Source organism: Dermacentor andersoni, chromosome 11 (assembly GCF_023375885.2).
Source record: "Dermacentor andersoni chromosome 11, qqDerAnde1_hic_scaffold, whole genome shotgun sequence".
NCBI lineage: Eukaryota > Metazoa > Arthropoda > Arachnida > Ixodida > Ixodidae > Dermacentor > Dermacentor andersoni.
Window position 1 is genome coordinate 113,023,954 of NC_092824.1, and position 11,354 is coordinate 113,035,307.

Genomic DNA, 11,354 nt, shown 5'->3' on the forward strand with positions numbered 1-11,354 from the left:
ATCGAGGAAGGCAACTGGAAAGGGCTACAGTCTTTCATTTCATTCCGCCCTCACGTTTAGACACGCATGTACGCACACGCACTAGCGCATTTAGAGGATCTCAAGTTGACGTCGGCTGGTACCAGAGCCCAATATTTCTGCTTTGCCGTTGGGGGGCGATTGTCAAGGTTGTCTAACGTGGTGCAGACACAAGGCGGACGCAGGAAGACATGGCAACACTTGTTGCTAGCTTGGCTTGCTTTTTTGTACTTATTGCAGTGTGTAATAGGAAAGGAAACACGAATACGCGCATACACGGATGCTGTTTGTGTCTTTTTGCGTCTGTATTGCCGCTTGCGCCACTAGACTGCCTTACGATGTAACAAACTAACGCCATTCTAGAAACGATTTTAACTGCGCTTCACAAGGCTGAATTCTGACTCTCTCAAGTTGCAATGCGTACAGTCAGCGTCCTCTATCATTTGTCCTTGTGAAAGAGATAGAGAGAAAGCATATATACGATGACAAGAAAGTTAACCGCAGGTAGTTTCTGTGCATGGGCGGAAGGGGCAGGGGGATAGAGAGAGAAGCACGAAAAAAGTAAACTGCGTACACAATCGCGAGCGACGTACCCTGCTTTACTGAAAGGCTTCCAAACAAACAATGTAAAAAAAAATCACTTTAATGGAACTAAGACTGACAGGTGAGCGAGTTGGAATGACATCATGGTGGAAATAACATCGCAAAAAATTACGTCACGGTCAGTACAAGAAGAGACCGAACAGCACAAGCGCGCAGAAAACGGCTACTGTTCCTCTGGATTGCATTTTGTGCTGACATCGATGCTAATTACGCAGACGTATGTTCATCCTTCTGGTACTGCGCAGGCTGTGTCATTCAAGAACAGACATGCGTCTACAAACAAAGCATTTAGTCTGACTGCTAGCTTCTAATGTAGCCAACCTAAAGTGCAGGCGTAACAGAGGAAACGCAGACGGTGGGCACGTAGTATACGCCGTCTCCAGGATCAACAAACAGCAGGACACGCGCTATCGGAGATAGGAGAGTCTGCGCTGGGTGCGACCGACATATCCAAACCCTTTATCATCTCGCAGACGCCGAGAGAAGTGTCTTCTGCTTTGTCCGCAGAAGCGCCTGTTAATCCATCAGGCGCGAGTCGCCTCTGGCGCCTCGGCGGCACCATCGACTTGTTGTTATGGCTTTCTTTTTCCTTGTAGCGCTTTGCGTAGGGGGCTCCTGTGACAAATTGCTCGCACACTTCGCAGGCGCCGTTCTCGACGTCGGTATGTGCGTGGCGGAGACTGAGCGTGCCTCTGGCGTGTCGTGAAAGCGTACCACCCACTTCTCGCATTAATTTCGTTTATTTGGTTCGCAGTTCTTTGTCTACGTTTATGAGTTTCCTTCTATTGACTTTGGCCAACGCGTCGTGCCTAATGTCACGTTCGTATCCGCGCGTTCTTCTCGTGCGTGCAGCGAGGCTTAGCCAAAGTGGCTGCTCTCGAGCCCGTGGTGTGCCGTGCGCTGCCCTTGACACGGGTCTACGGCATAAACGGCGCCGTGCATATGGGAAGGACGGGACATCTATAACGAGCCTTGTATAAGCAAACATGTCTCGACATCGTTCGGGCAACGTTATTTCAAAAGGGGTGAACGTACGACAAGCAATGCGAGGCTAGAGGTTACGTCTCCACAGAGACGACGTTCTGTCGGCGGCGAGTCTGGACCGATTAGGTTTTTCCTTTTTCTTTTTGCTCAGTCGGGTCGGAAATCTTAGGCTCGCCCTGTGCCTCTTCGAATACCGGGCGAGCGGCGCTGCGCGTTTGTGTATGACGCAGTTGTTTATTCGAGGCCGCTTATAGCTGCGGGCTACAGAGATAGCCTGGCGGCGCATGGAAGCCTCGGCGCTCGAGCCTGACTCCGTGTCCCGCGACGCCTCTTTCTTTCGAACGGAATGTCCCGACCGTATAGAGCGGGGCGAGGTTTGTTTGGCCTGGAGACGCGCGAAGGAAACCAGCCGCCACGTCGATGCAGGGAGTCACCGCCCGCTGCATGAAACGGGAACGAGCACAAGCGGCGTCATTATCGGAGCCAGAGCGATTAGTTGCGGTTATCATAGATACAGTCTCGAGCATCCTGATTTCCTTTTTTTTTTTTTTTTTTTTTTTGCGAGACACTTGTAAAACTATCTGTAGTGTTTAACCGAGCAGAAGCGAGTGACGCTGGGCTAATTGGTTCAACACGCTTGCGACATCAATAATTTAAAAAAAGAAAGAAAGAACAAGAAGCAGAAACGCAGTACACGAAGGCAGACACACGGAACCGTGGCACACACCAGAAAGCGCTTTGTGGTGGGTGTGGTTTTTTTCTCCCGCATCTTCGTCTTTTGAGCTGTTTCACCGTCACAAACGTTGTCGAGCACGGATAGCATGCATGAACCGGGCTCCGTGCATCATAATCATCGTAATTGCCAGTCTGTTCATGTCTTGAGCAGGATTAACTATGGAGCTCTCTCGCAATGGTCTGCATTTACACTTACCCTCCGCCAACTGAACCTTCCTTATGCGTATGCAGATTTCTCCCGATGTAATCGTTCCAACTTATCCTCCGCCGTTCTCGAGTGATTCTCACTTTCTGCGACGCTAATTTTGTTACTACTTTGACATACCAGCCAACTCTCTCCAATTTCCCGTAATGCTTACGAGTTTGGGCTCGTTCTAAGGTTTTACGAATGTCTCGTCAAGTTTTACGAAAAATATTTTGTTCGCGGAAATGTTGATCTCGTCGGTCACCAGGCGGGCGCGTGTTCCGAACTATAGGTGGTTCAGGCAAGTTTCAGAAACAGGTAAATGAGCAACAGCAATGTCGCAGAAAAAAGTCAGTGTGACCTAAAAACTGTGTGCTGCTTGTGTGCTTGTGCTGTTCCATGTTTGCTGCTTAATTCTGCTCGTGTGCTGCGTCTAAAATTAAGTCGTCGTAGATAAAGTGGGTATCTATCCTGCAAAAGGTGCGTGTTTACAGCAAGCTTTAAGACGTGCATGCTATCCCCTCCCTCTCCTCTTCCGGTATTGTGTGCGACGGATTTCTCACGAATTTCAAATTTCCCAGATTTGCAGAGATGCTGCGATAGAGCCCCTCTATTCAGTTCCACGCATTTCATGACCTGCACGACTCCTGTGCTTCCCCATAATATCACCTAAAAATGAAAAAGAAAAACCAGGAAGCACACAAAAACAACAACAAAACAAATCTATACATACAACGTGTCCAAACTATCATGCAGCAACATTAAAAAAAAGGAATATTCCACGTAGCGGGACGGAACCCAGGGAATGTTGTTAGCCGTCGCTTGGAGATACTCAGATTATTTTTTGCATACCGCCCAATTACATAATCAGTCTTAATTAATTAATCAACTTCGCAAATATTATAATTAAATGAAAAGTGTCAATTAGAAAATTGTATAGCAACATGAACAACTCCAGATACAACTTTCTGTTGCTCAATACGTGCTACATAAAAGTGGTTTTCAGGTCGAACCCCGGCCAAAACGTAAAAAATAAAGCATCGTATTTCTCGTACGTGCGTCCTCAACCTGCAAGTGCCTATATATATATATATATATATATATATATATATATATATACCAGAAAAAAAGCAGTTCTGGATCCGGGTAAATATTCACAGTGAAGCAGACGTGCGTATGAAGCGGTTTATTGACGTTTCGGCCGGGGTTCGGCCTTCATCAGATGAACGCTTCAGCAGATGATGAAGGCCGGACCCCGGCCGAAACGTCAATAAACCGCTTCGTACGCACGTCTGCTTCACTGTATATATATATCTATCTATATATATATATATATATATATATATATATATATATATATATCTATATATATATATGATGTAGATCGAAACCATCGTGATTGTCAATAATAGAGCTAGTTTCCTTGAAATCTGCCGGCATTCGTTGAATGGCAGTTATACCACCTAAAGGACGAAACAAGGACAACCGCGCCACACATCCGGGAACACGTCGAGTGGATGATCAAGTGGACGCGGTGATTCCACCTCGTTACCCCGCCACGTGACCCACGTGACCGCGGGTTATCTCCGGCATATGGGCCTAGTTTCGATTATACCATCTCCGCGATCAGCCCACTTTGAAATTAAACTGTCTCCAGGATCAGCCCAGCTTATACCATCCGAACCCAGGGAAAGAAGGCACCGAAAACATCGCTCTAGTACAGAAATGATTCGCGGGAAGCCCTATGTTTGTTGCATCGAGATTATTTAGTCGCCGTTTGCTGTTTCATTGCGTAATCCCCTAGAGAACAGAGCCAGTCGTCGGAACATGGGTAGGGGTATAGTAGAGATGGCTCCGGGAGGCTATTTGTTACACGTGTGCCACATCCCGTCTCTTACAGCGCCCATGGTCAGCGACCAAACAACCACACATCGATTGAAGGATTGTATAGTCGCAAAAAAAGTCAATGCTTCACGTGAACTGCGCGCTCGTCTGCTCTCTAAGCTGGCGCGGTATTCTCGAGCGATCACTTTCAGAGACGCTTTCAACAGCGACAGAGTTCTTGCGCAACTATCTTAGCACAGTCTGTTTTGTATCTGCCCAGCCACTACAGGCCTCCTCTGTCCCTACGGTTGGAAGCACTGTCGGAAGAAACAAGCGCCCCTCTTTTAGAGAATGTCCTAATGATTGCTACTCGGCTTCTACCGCCTCGGGAGTGGCAGATTATCTAGTATGACGTCTCTTTCGTGGAAATATGAAAACGAACACCTGAGGCACATATACATTCACATTTTCTTGAACTTCAGGAGAAGTGTTACTGTACTGAATTTAGTACTGATGCTTAGAAGTCTCCCACTGGTGTTGCTTACGCAGGTCTATGACCATCGTTTTTATTATCTAGTGCATTGAATCCACATACATGTATTTTTACGACGCAAGTGTACGCGATACTTTCTGCAGTTAAGCGCTTCAAGCAAGCAAATACGACTAGGGTTATTGTCTTCACGGATTCATTGAGAATCGTCCGAGCTCTAATGAATGTACGAAAACACAAAAACGCTGTCTTTAACGAGCTATGTGCATGGCTGAGCTCAACTTATAGGGTTAAACAGGTCATCGTAGTATGCTGGGTACCTGGCCACAGTGACATAAAAGGCAATGAAGCTGCCGACAACAATGCTACCTCAGTAGCTTTTAGCGACACCGACACAGGCATACCATTTCCAGCCACCGACATAAAACCGTACTTACTTGCAGAAGTTGAAGAAGCACTGGAAGAAACAGTGGGGTACCCAGGTGTCCAATAAACTGAACTACACTTGATAAAACCTAAACTAGACCACTGCATATCGGAGAAAATAGCACGATGAAAGGAAGTGATTATTTGCGGATTAAGAATAAGACACAGTTACGGTACTCACTCTTACCTCTTGACGGAAAGCAATCCTCCGACATCTATAGTAAGTGTGGAACTACTCTAACAGTTATACATGTTCTTCTGCAATGCCCTACTATAGGTACTATGGAAGTAGAAAGGAAGAAGTTTTTCCCTCCCGCATATCGTGAACACACCCCTCTCCATTGAAAACTTTTTCAAGCTTTTTAGCCGAAACAAACATCCTGGAAATCATTCGGTCAGGATATTTGTCGCACGTGCCTCTAAGAGCACCCTTGTAGCACTGTTGCTACTGTCAGTGATATGTTTTCTTGCATCACCTATTCTTAATGGAATTCTGTTTGTTATAGCCGTACTAGTCATTGTCATTATTTTATTAGCTATACATTTCATGCTGTTTACAGCGACAGATCTTTAGGCATGTTACACCAATGTTATTCCAACCGTTAGCACTCAATTTTTCCCCCCATTGCATTCAGAATTCAATGACAACACAATCATCGTGTGTCGTGGCGCTCTTTGCATATCTGGCCCTTGCTCCATTAAACAACGCACATCATCAGTGTCACCACAGCCAGCGTCACCTATGATATTGACGTGGATTTAGGAAACGCGGACCTCCCTATACGCTTGTAAAGCCTGATACGGAAGGTGTTGACATCGTGCACATAGGCCGCCTTATGTGAACACGCGCTGTGTTGAGGTTACATTTAACGGCGACTCCATCCCCGCATATGTCGAGGTCGGCCGTGCACTTACGACGCATATAGTTCGCCCATTTCAAGCCCACTTCAGCGCCGCAAGTGCGTGAAGCTTGGTCGCGTGAAGGTCTTGTGTACAGGCTCAGTAGTGTGTGTGCCCGGGTGCAGTGAGAACCACACAAAAGACACTTGACGCGGAACCGGGGCTCTCGTGACGCACTGTCCTCAAATTAAGCTTCAGTTCGGGACCAAGTTCGATGCCGCCCATTCAAGTACGTGTAAAACGCAGAAAAGCTTTTCCGAGATAACTTCTTGACCGGTTTAAGAAAATGTACTGCATTTAAAGTGATGAATTTCAATTCCAGTGGCAGGGGCAAGCAGAATTGTGATTTATGACCCGAGTTTTTCTTTTTTTTACCAAGATTGCTGAAAACTGGGAAGCGTGAAAAAAAAAAATGGAACCACGAAGTCTACAGTTTTGCTGTTCTGCATCAAAAAAAGATGTCGCAGTTCTATAAACTGCATTCATTGTAGCGTCTAAAGCAGACAAATTTGGTTTATTAATTTGCAGTTACAGTCAGAGCAGTTTGCAGCAATTTACAGTTACAATGTTTACAAGAGCCTTGCAAAAGTAATATGGACTAATTAGCGATACATTTAACAGTTGTGTATAATGTATTAATTATGTCCGCTTCATTGAGTTGAAAACTGCATTATTAAATGCAGTTTTGAAAATGTTTATATCGTTATTCATTGCCTAGTTCCAGACTTGCAAACTTAAGACTTTCTTTTTTCGGAATTTTGCAATTTTTAACAATGGTTATTAAAGAGTCGATGGCGCGCGATATAATGAAAAAAATTCGCTTCCTGCACTATATCTCAAGTGGCCATCTCCCCTACTGGTACAGTGCCGTCGTTTGTTTTACTTTCTTCGCTTGACGTGTGACATATGCATGCTACGCCGAGTGTGATGCGCCGAACGTCTGATCGAAGCGCGGGAAACTCAATTCAAAGCCCATAGTTCCGTTCTTGATATGCTGTAGTGAAGTGTTCGCTGTGGATAATTCAACAAATCAATTACTATATAATGAATTAGCACTCTAATTAACTTATAACTGAAAAAAACATTATTGCTTTCTTTTTCTGCTAATGTGATCCCCATGGCCAGAAATAAATGTCAAGAATTTGTTCGGATCTGCTTGATCTGTAACTGTTTGGACATCACAGGGTTAATTTTTTTTTTTGTGTGTGTGTGGCAGAAATTACAATGCCACGAGCATTACAGAGCTTGCATGCCGAGACAGAAGCACCTAGCGCTTACGAGACGGCTGGCGCCATATTCCCAGGCGCATAAATCCATCGTGAAGGCACTTGGGTCGCACCGTATATAGGTACCGTTTGACACGGGATGATGAATTTATCGTTACTCGCTGACGGAACAACGTGTTCTGTGCTAGTGTCGTGCCGTGCATCGCCTCTGTCTGATACCCTCCCCGCTGGCAGATGCCGGCGAGCCTCCCAGTGCACGATGAAGAAGTGGCTGCAGTTGTGTTCGAGACGTTATTCATCTACTTAGTGCTAGAAACCCCGTGTCTTGCCCGCGGGTATTTCAAAGGAGCAACAACCCTCTCGTGGCAGATTCGGGGCGTAGATATCTCGCTCGGTGCCTCGCGCACGCGGTGCAGTTTCCTACGAGGAAACGCGTCGATTTACGCATCCAAGGCGCGAATCCGTCCATATATTTGAAGCCAGGCGTCGCCTGAGGACGGATATAGCCTGTTTCCCATAGTACCTGTATGGTTTCCCCCCTCAATAACAGATTCCAATCAGAAGCCGTGACGCTATCGAGAAAGTGCATGGCCACCGGGATGAACACCGGAAGAGCTTATTGAATTCGGCCTTTCAAGGCGGAAATCTGTGCTCCCCGATGAGTGCGAGTTATCAGAAGTCCGCGCACGTGTTGATACTTCCTCCAGTGCGGTGTTTTCCCGCGAAAGGAGGAGACTCGGAACTGCAGGAGCTTGGCATCGCTGATTTGGCTGCACGATGCGGCACATTTGCAGCCCTGTGCGATGCATTGCAAACGGGAGTATCCGCAACTCGAGAAACTCGGAAGCGAATATGGGACCGACACGGCTAGTCATACCGCTTAGAGAGCGAGAAAGCACTGTTACTTGGTCTTATGAAGAACGCGGCAGCACTCGCCGTCGTTATCCGGAACGAGCACGGAACGTGGTAGCCATTTCTGCGTCGTTACTCAGAACGAGCTATACCTTGAATCGTGGCCTAGTGGCAAAAAAATAGCAGTTTCGCCCTAAGGCGAAGCATTTGAAAGCGATAGCCAGGTTTAGCGTAGCGGTAAAGGCGTCTCGGAAAGCTGGCGTGATGAGGTGCACCGGCCAACGGCATTGCAGGCGTCGCATATGTCGATGGCGCACGAGACCAGACCGATCGAACACCATTGGGGTTCGTCAAAAGGATTAGATTATAGGCTGACGTCTACTGCTTGTTCCGCTCAGATCTGTGTGCATGCACCACGGTGTAGGTAGCATGACGCATAGCTGCTCAGCAGGATTGCTGTTATGTGTACGTGCAGCGGTCGTGCTAGTAGCGGAAGCCACAACGCTGCCTTGTGTTTAGATCCGACTGAGCGCAGCGTGAAGCTGCCGCCCCTTGGCTCCGTCGCTCTTGCACGATGATGATTTGTGGGCATCCCCTTCGAAACGGGGCGGTGACAAATGGTCAGCTAGCCTGCCTTAGATAATCAGGTATGCTATAAGGGCTTTTTATTCTGGCATTTTCCATACATCTCCTTAATCTTTTATCTCTTCCTCAAAACTTCTCCGTCTACCTTCTACCGTTACCTATATACATGTCAACCAATCAATCACTCTGTCAATCGCTTCCACGCTTTTCTTTCGACCAATAGCCTAAACGTCTCTTCAAGGTGTACGTTACTTACGGGTCTCACTAGTTCGCACTGGTCTCACTTTCGCGTTCCGTTAAGATGTGCTGAGTGGTCTCCGGATTTTTGCTGCAGCGAACGCATGCCTAATCTAATTTCAAATATTTACTCCGGCGTGTTTTTGTCCTTAGGCAACCAGTTCCAGCCTCAAATAGCTAGGCACTGCCCATTGTGTTATCGTTCACTAATTTATTTTTTGTAATACTCGTAAATCTCCATGCTCATCTTTGTTTCCATTCTTTGCATCCAATTCGCTGTCTCTCTTTCTCCCACTGTCTTTTTGATTACTACTGGTTGTCTGTCTACACTTTCAATTACCCTGTACTTGGTTGGCAGCTTTCTTGACCTCTTCCTCCGTTCTGTGTCCATGCTTTTCAAGTACAGGTACTTGTGCACTTTAGCTGTTCATTTGTTTTTATCCGTATTCCCGAGCCTTCCTACAAAAGCAGTTCGTAAGTCCCCAACGACAAAACAGTTCCCAAATTTTCCTCAAAAACTAAACTTTCATCAAAAATAGGCGTGCTGCCAAACGCACTGCACACCTCTGGAGACCTCACCCTCCACACATGGGCGGCGCATGCGCGTAGACCCCGCATCAACAACAACGGCGAAGGCGCAGCGTCCGTATAGTTGCTACCGGAAAAAATATTGTCAGTCACTTAAGTATCCTTACGTGATTTGAATGCGAAAGCATTAGGGCTTGTCTAATTTATCACCTTGCATTAATACTCCGCCTTAATCTAGCTTAATCCACCTTAATCCAATTTTTGCAGTGGGCCACGGCGTCCGTCCGACGCCGTGGCTGTTCACTTTCGCAGTGCGAGCAAGCAGCAGGTCCAGCGCCGGGGACGTGATGTCATTTGGTCACTTGAGTTGTCCAGCCATCTGATATCAACGCCGGAAGCTCGCCGGATTTCCCGCTTCAAGGGTGATGGGGGAGGCCATATAAGGCTTTCGCCTTAATAAAGCTAGACGCCCGTGTACGCCTATGTCGGTACACGGTTGAACGTCCTGTAATGTTAGCTTGCGTGCAGCGTGCAGAGTGCGCAATAAGACACGTTCGGCGACCAGCTAGGAAAAAGCAGTTATTCCGTTCCCACGCTTCCGGCGCTCCCAGCGCGGAGTCTCCGTTGCGCGGTATCGTCTTGTGGGCAATGTTTACTTTGCCGGCTGCTGGAGCGTCGCCTCCTCTTTCGCCATCGTTGGCGCCGCGGGTCACGTGACTTGCAGCGTACAACACAATTCACAGGGGCTTCGCAGTTGACCGGGGACGACGTAGCGCATGTTCACGTTGACGTCAAATGCTTCCAAGATGACAGCGTTGATGCGCTGTTGCTAAAATTTAGATTAGTTTGCGCGTATTCCAGGCTGTTATATAGAATTGTCTGCGATGCCGCATTACCTTGGAACAATAAGCTGAGTTGAAGGGAACAATTTCCAATTCCGTTCATTAACAAAGCTTGTCCTTCCATCACAGAGAAAAATTGCCAATGCATAACGAATGTCCCGTGGAAAATTGTATATTTGTGTATATGGACTACCTTATATTCAATCGATGGGCTAATGGCCCGTTATAGCATGCTAAAATATTGGTCGCTGAGCTGAAATGCTTTGTAGACCCTTAAATGACCTACCGACGGGCACGGCTATTTTTGAAAAAGAAAGGAAACAGTTTGTATTGTTTTCTCAGTTTAGTTTTAACTAGCGCTAGCCTCACCGCGCTTGCGCATTATCCGCTCCGTCTATACTATTGCTTTGCTTTCCCTCAATGCGGAAGGAAAGCTTCCATAAATGCACTTTATTCGTTCATTCAGGCAGACATGCAATTCATACAGGGTGGTTGTATTGGAGGGAATGGCAAAAAAAAAAGGCAACTTGATCGATGCGCCCCCGTAAGAAGCTTTGTATACGCGGATCAGTGTTTATTCTTGTCTTGACTTTAAGGGGTCGGACCCTGTACCCGACTTCTTTCTTTCTCACTCTGCTTAGAATGGAGAAAGTCATCGTTGTATACAGACACTAGTACAGGAGAATCTCCTTGTAGTCCCTCAGCACATAAGAAACTCCTCGATATGATGAAACAACGGCGCCTCTGTCCCGATCGAATTCTCGATTCATATGGGGAAGAAAAGAGAGATAAGTCGCGTATGAAAAACTAGATGAATTTGTTACTATATATAGGACGGTCGTAATAAGTACATAATAAGTAGTAAGGACCCTCTTTACCGACGGAACGCGTTATATCGGAACGATAACAGGGCCGAACTT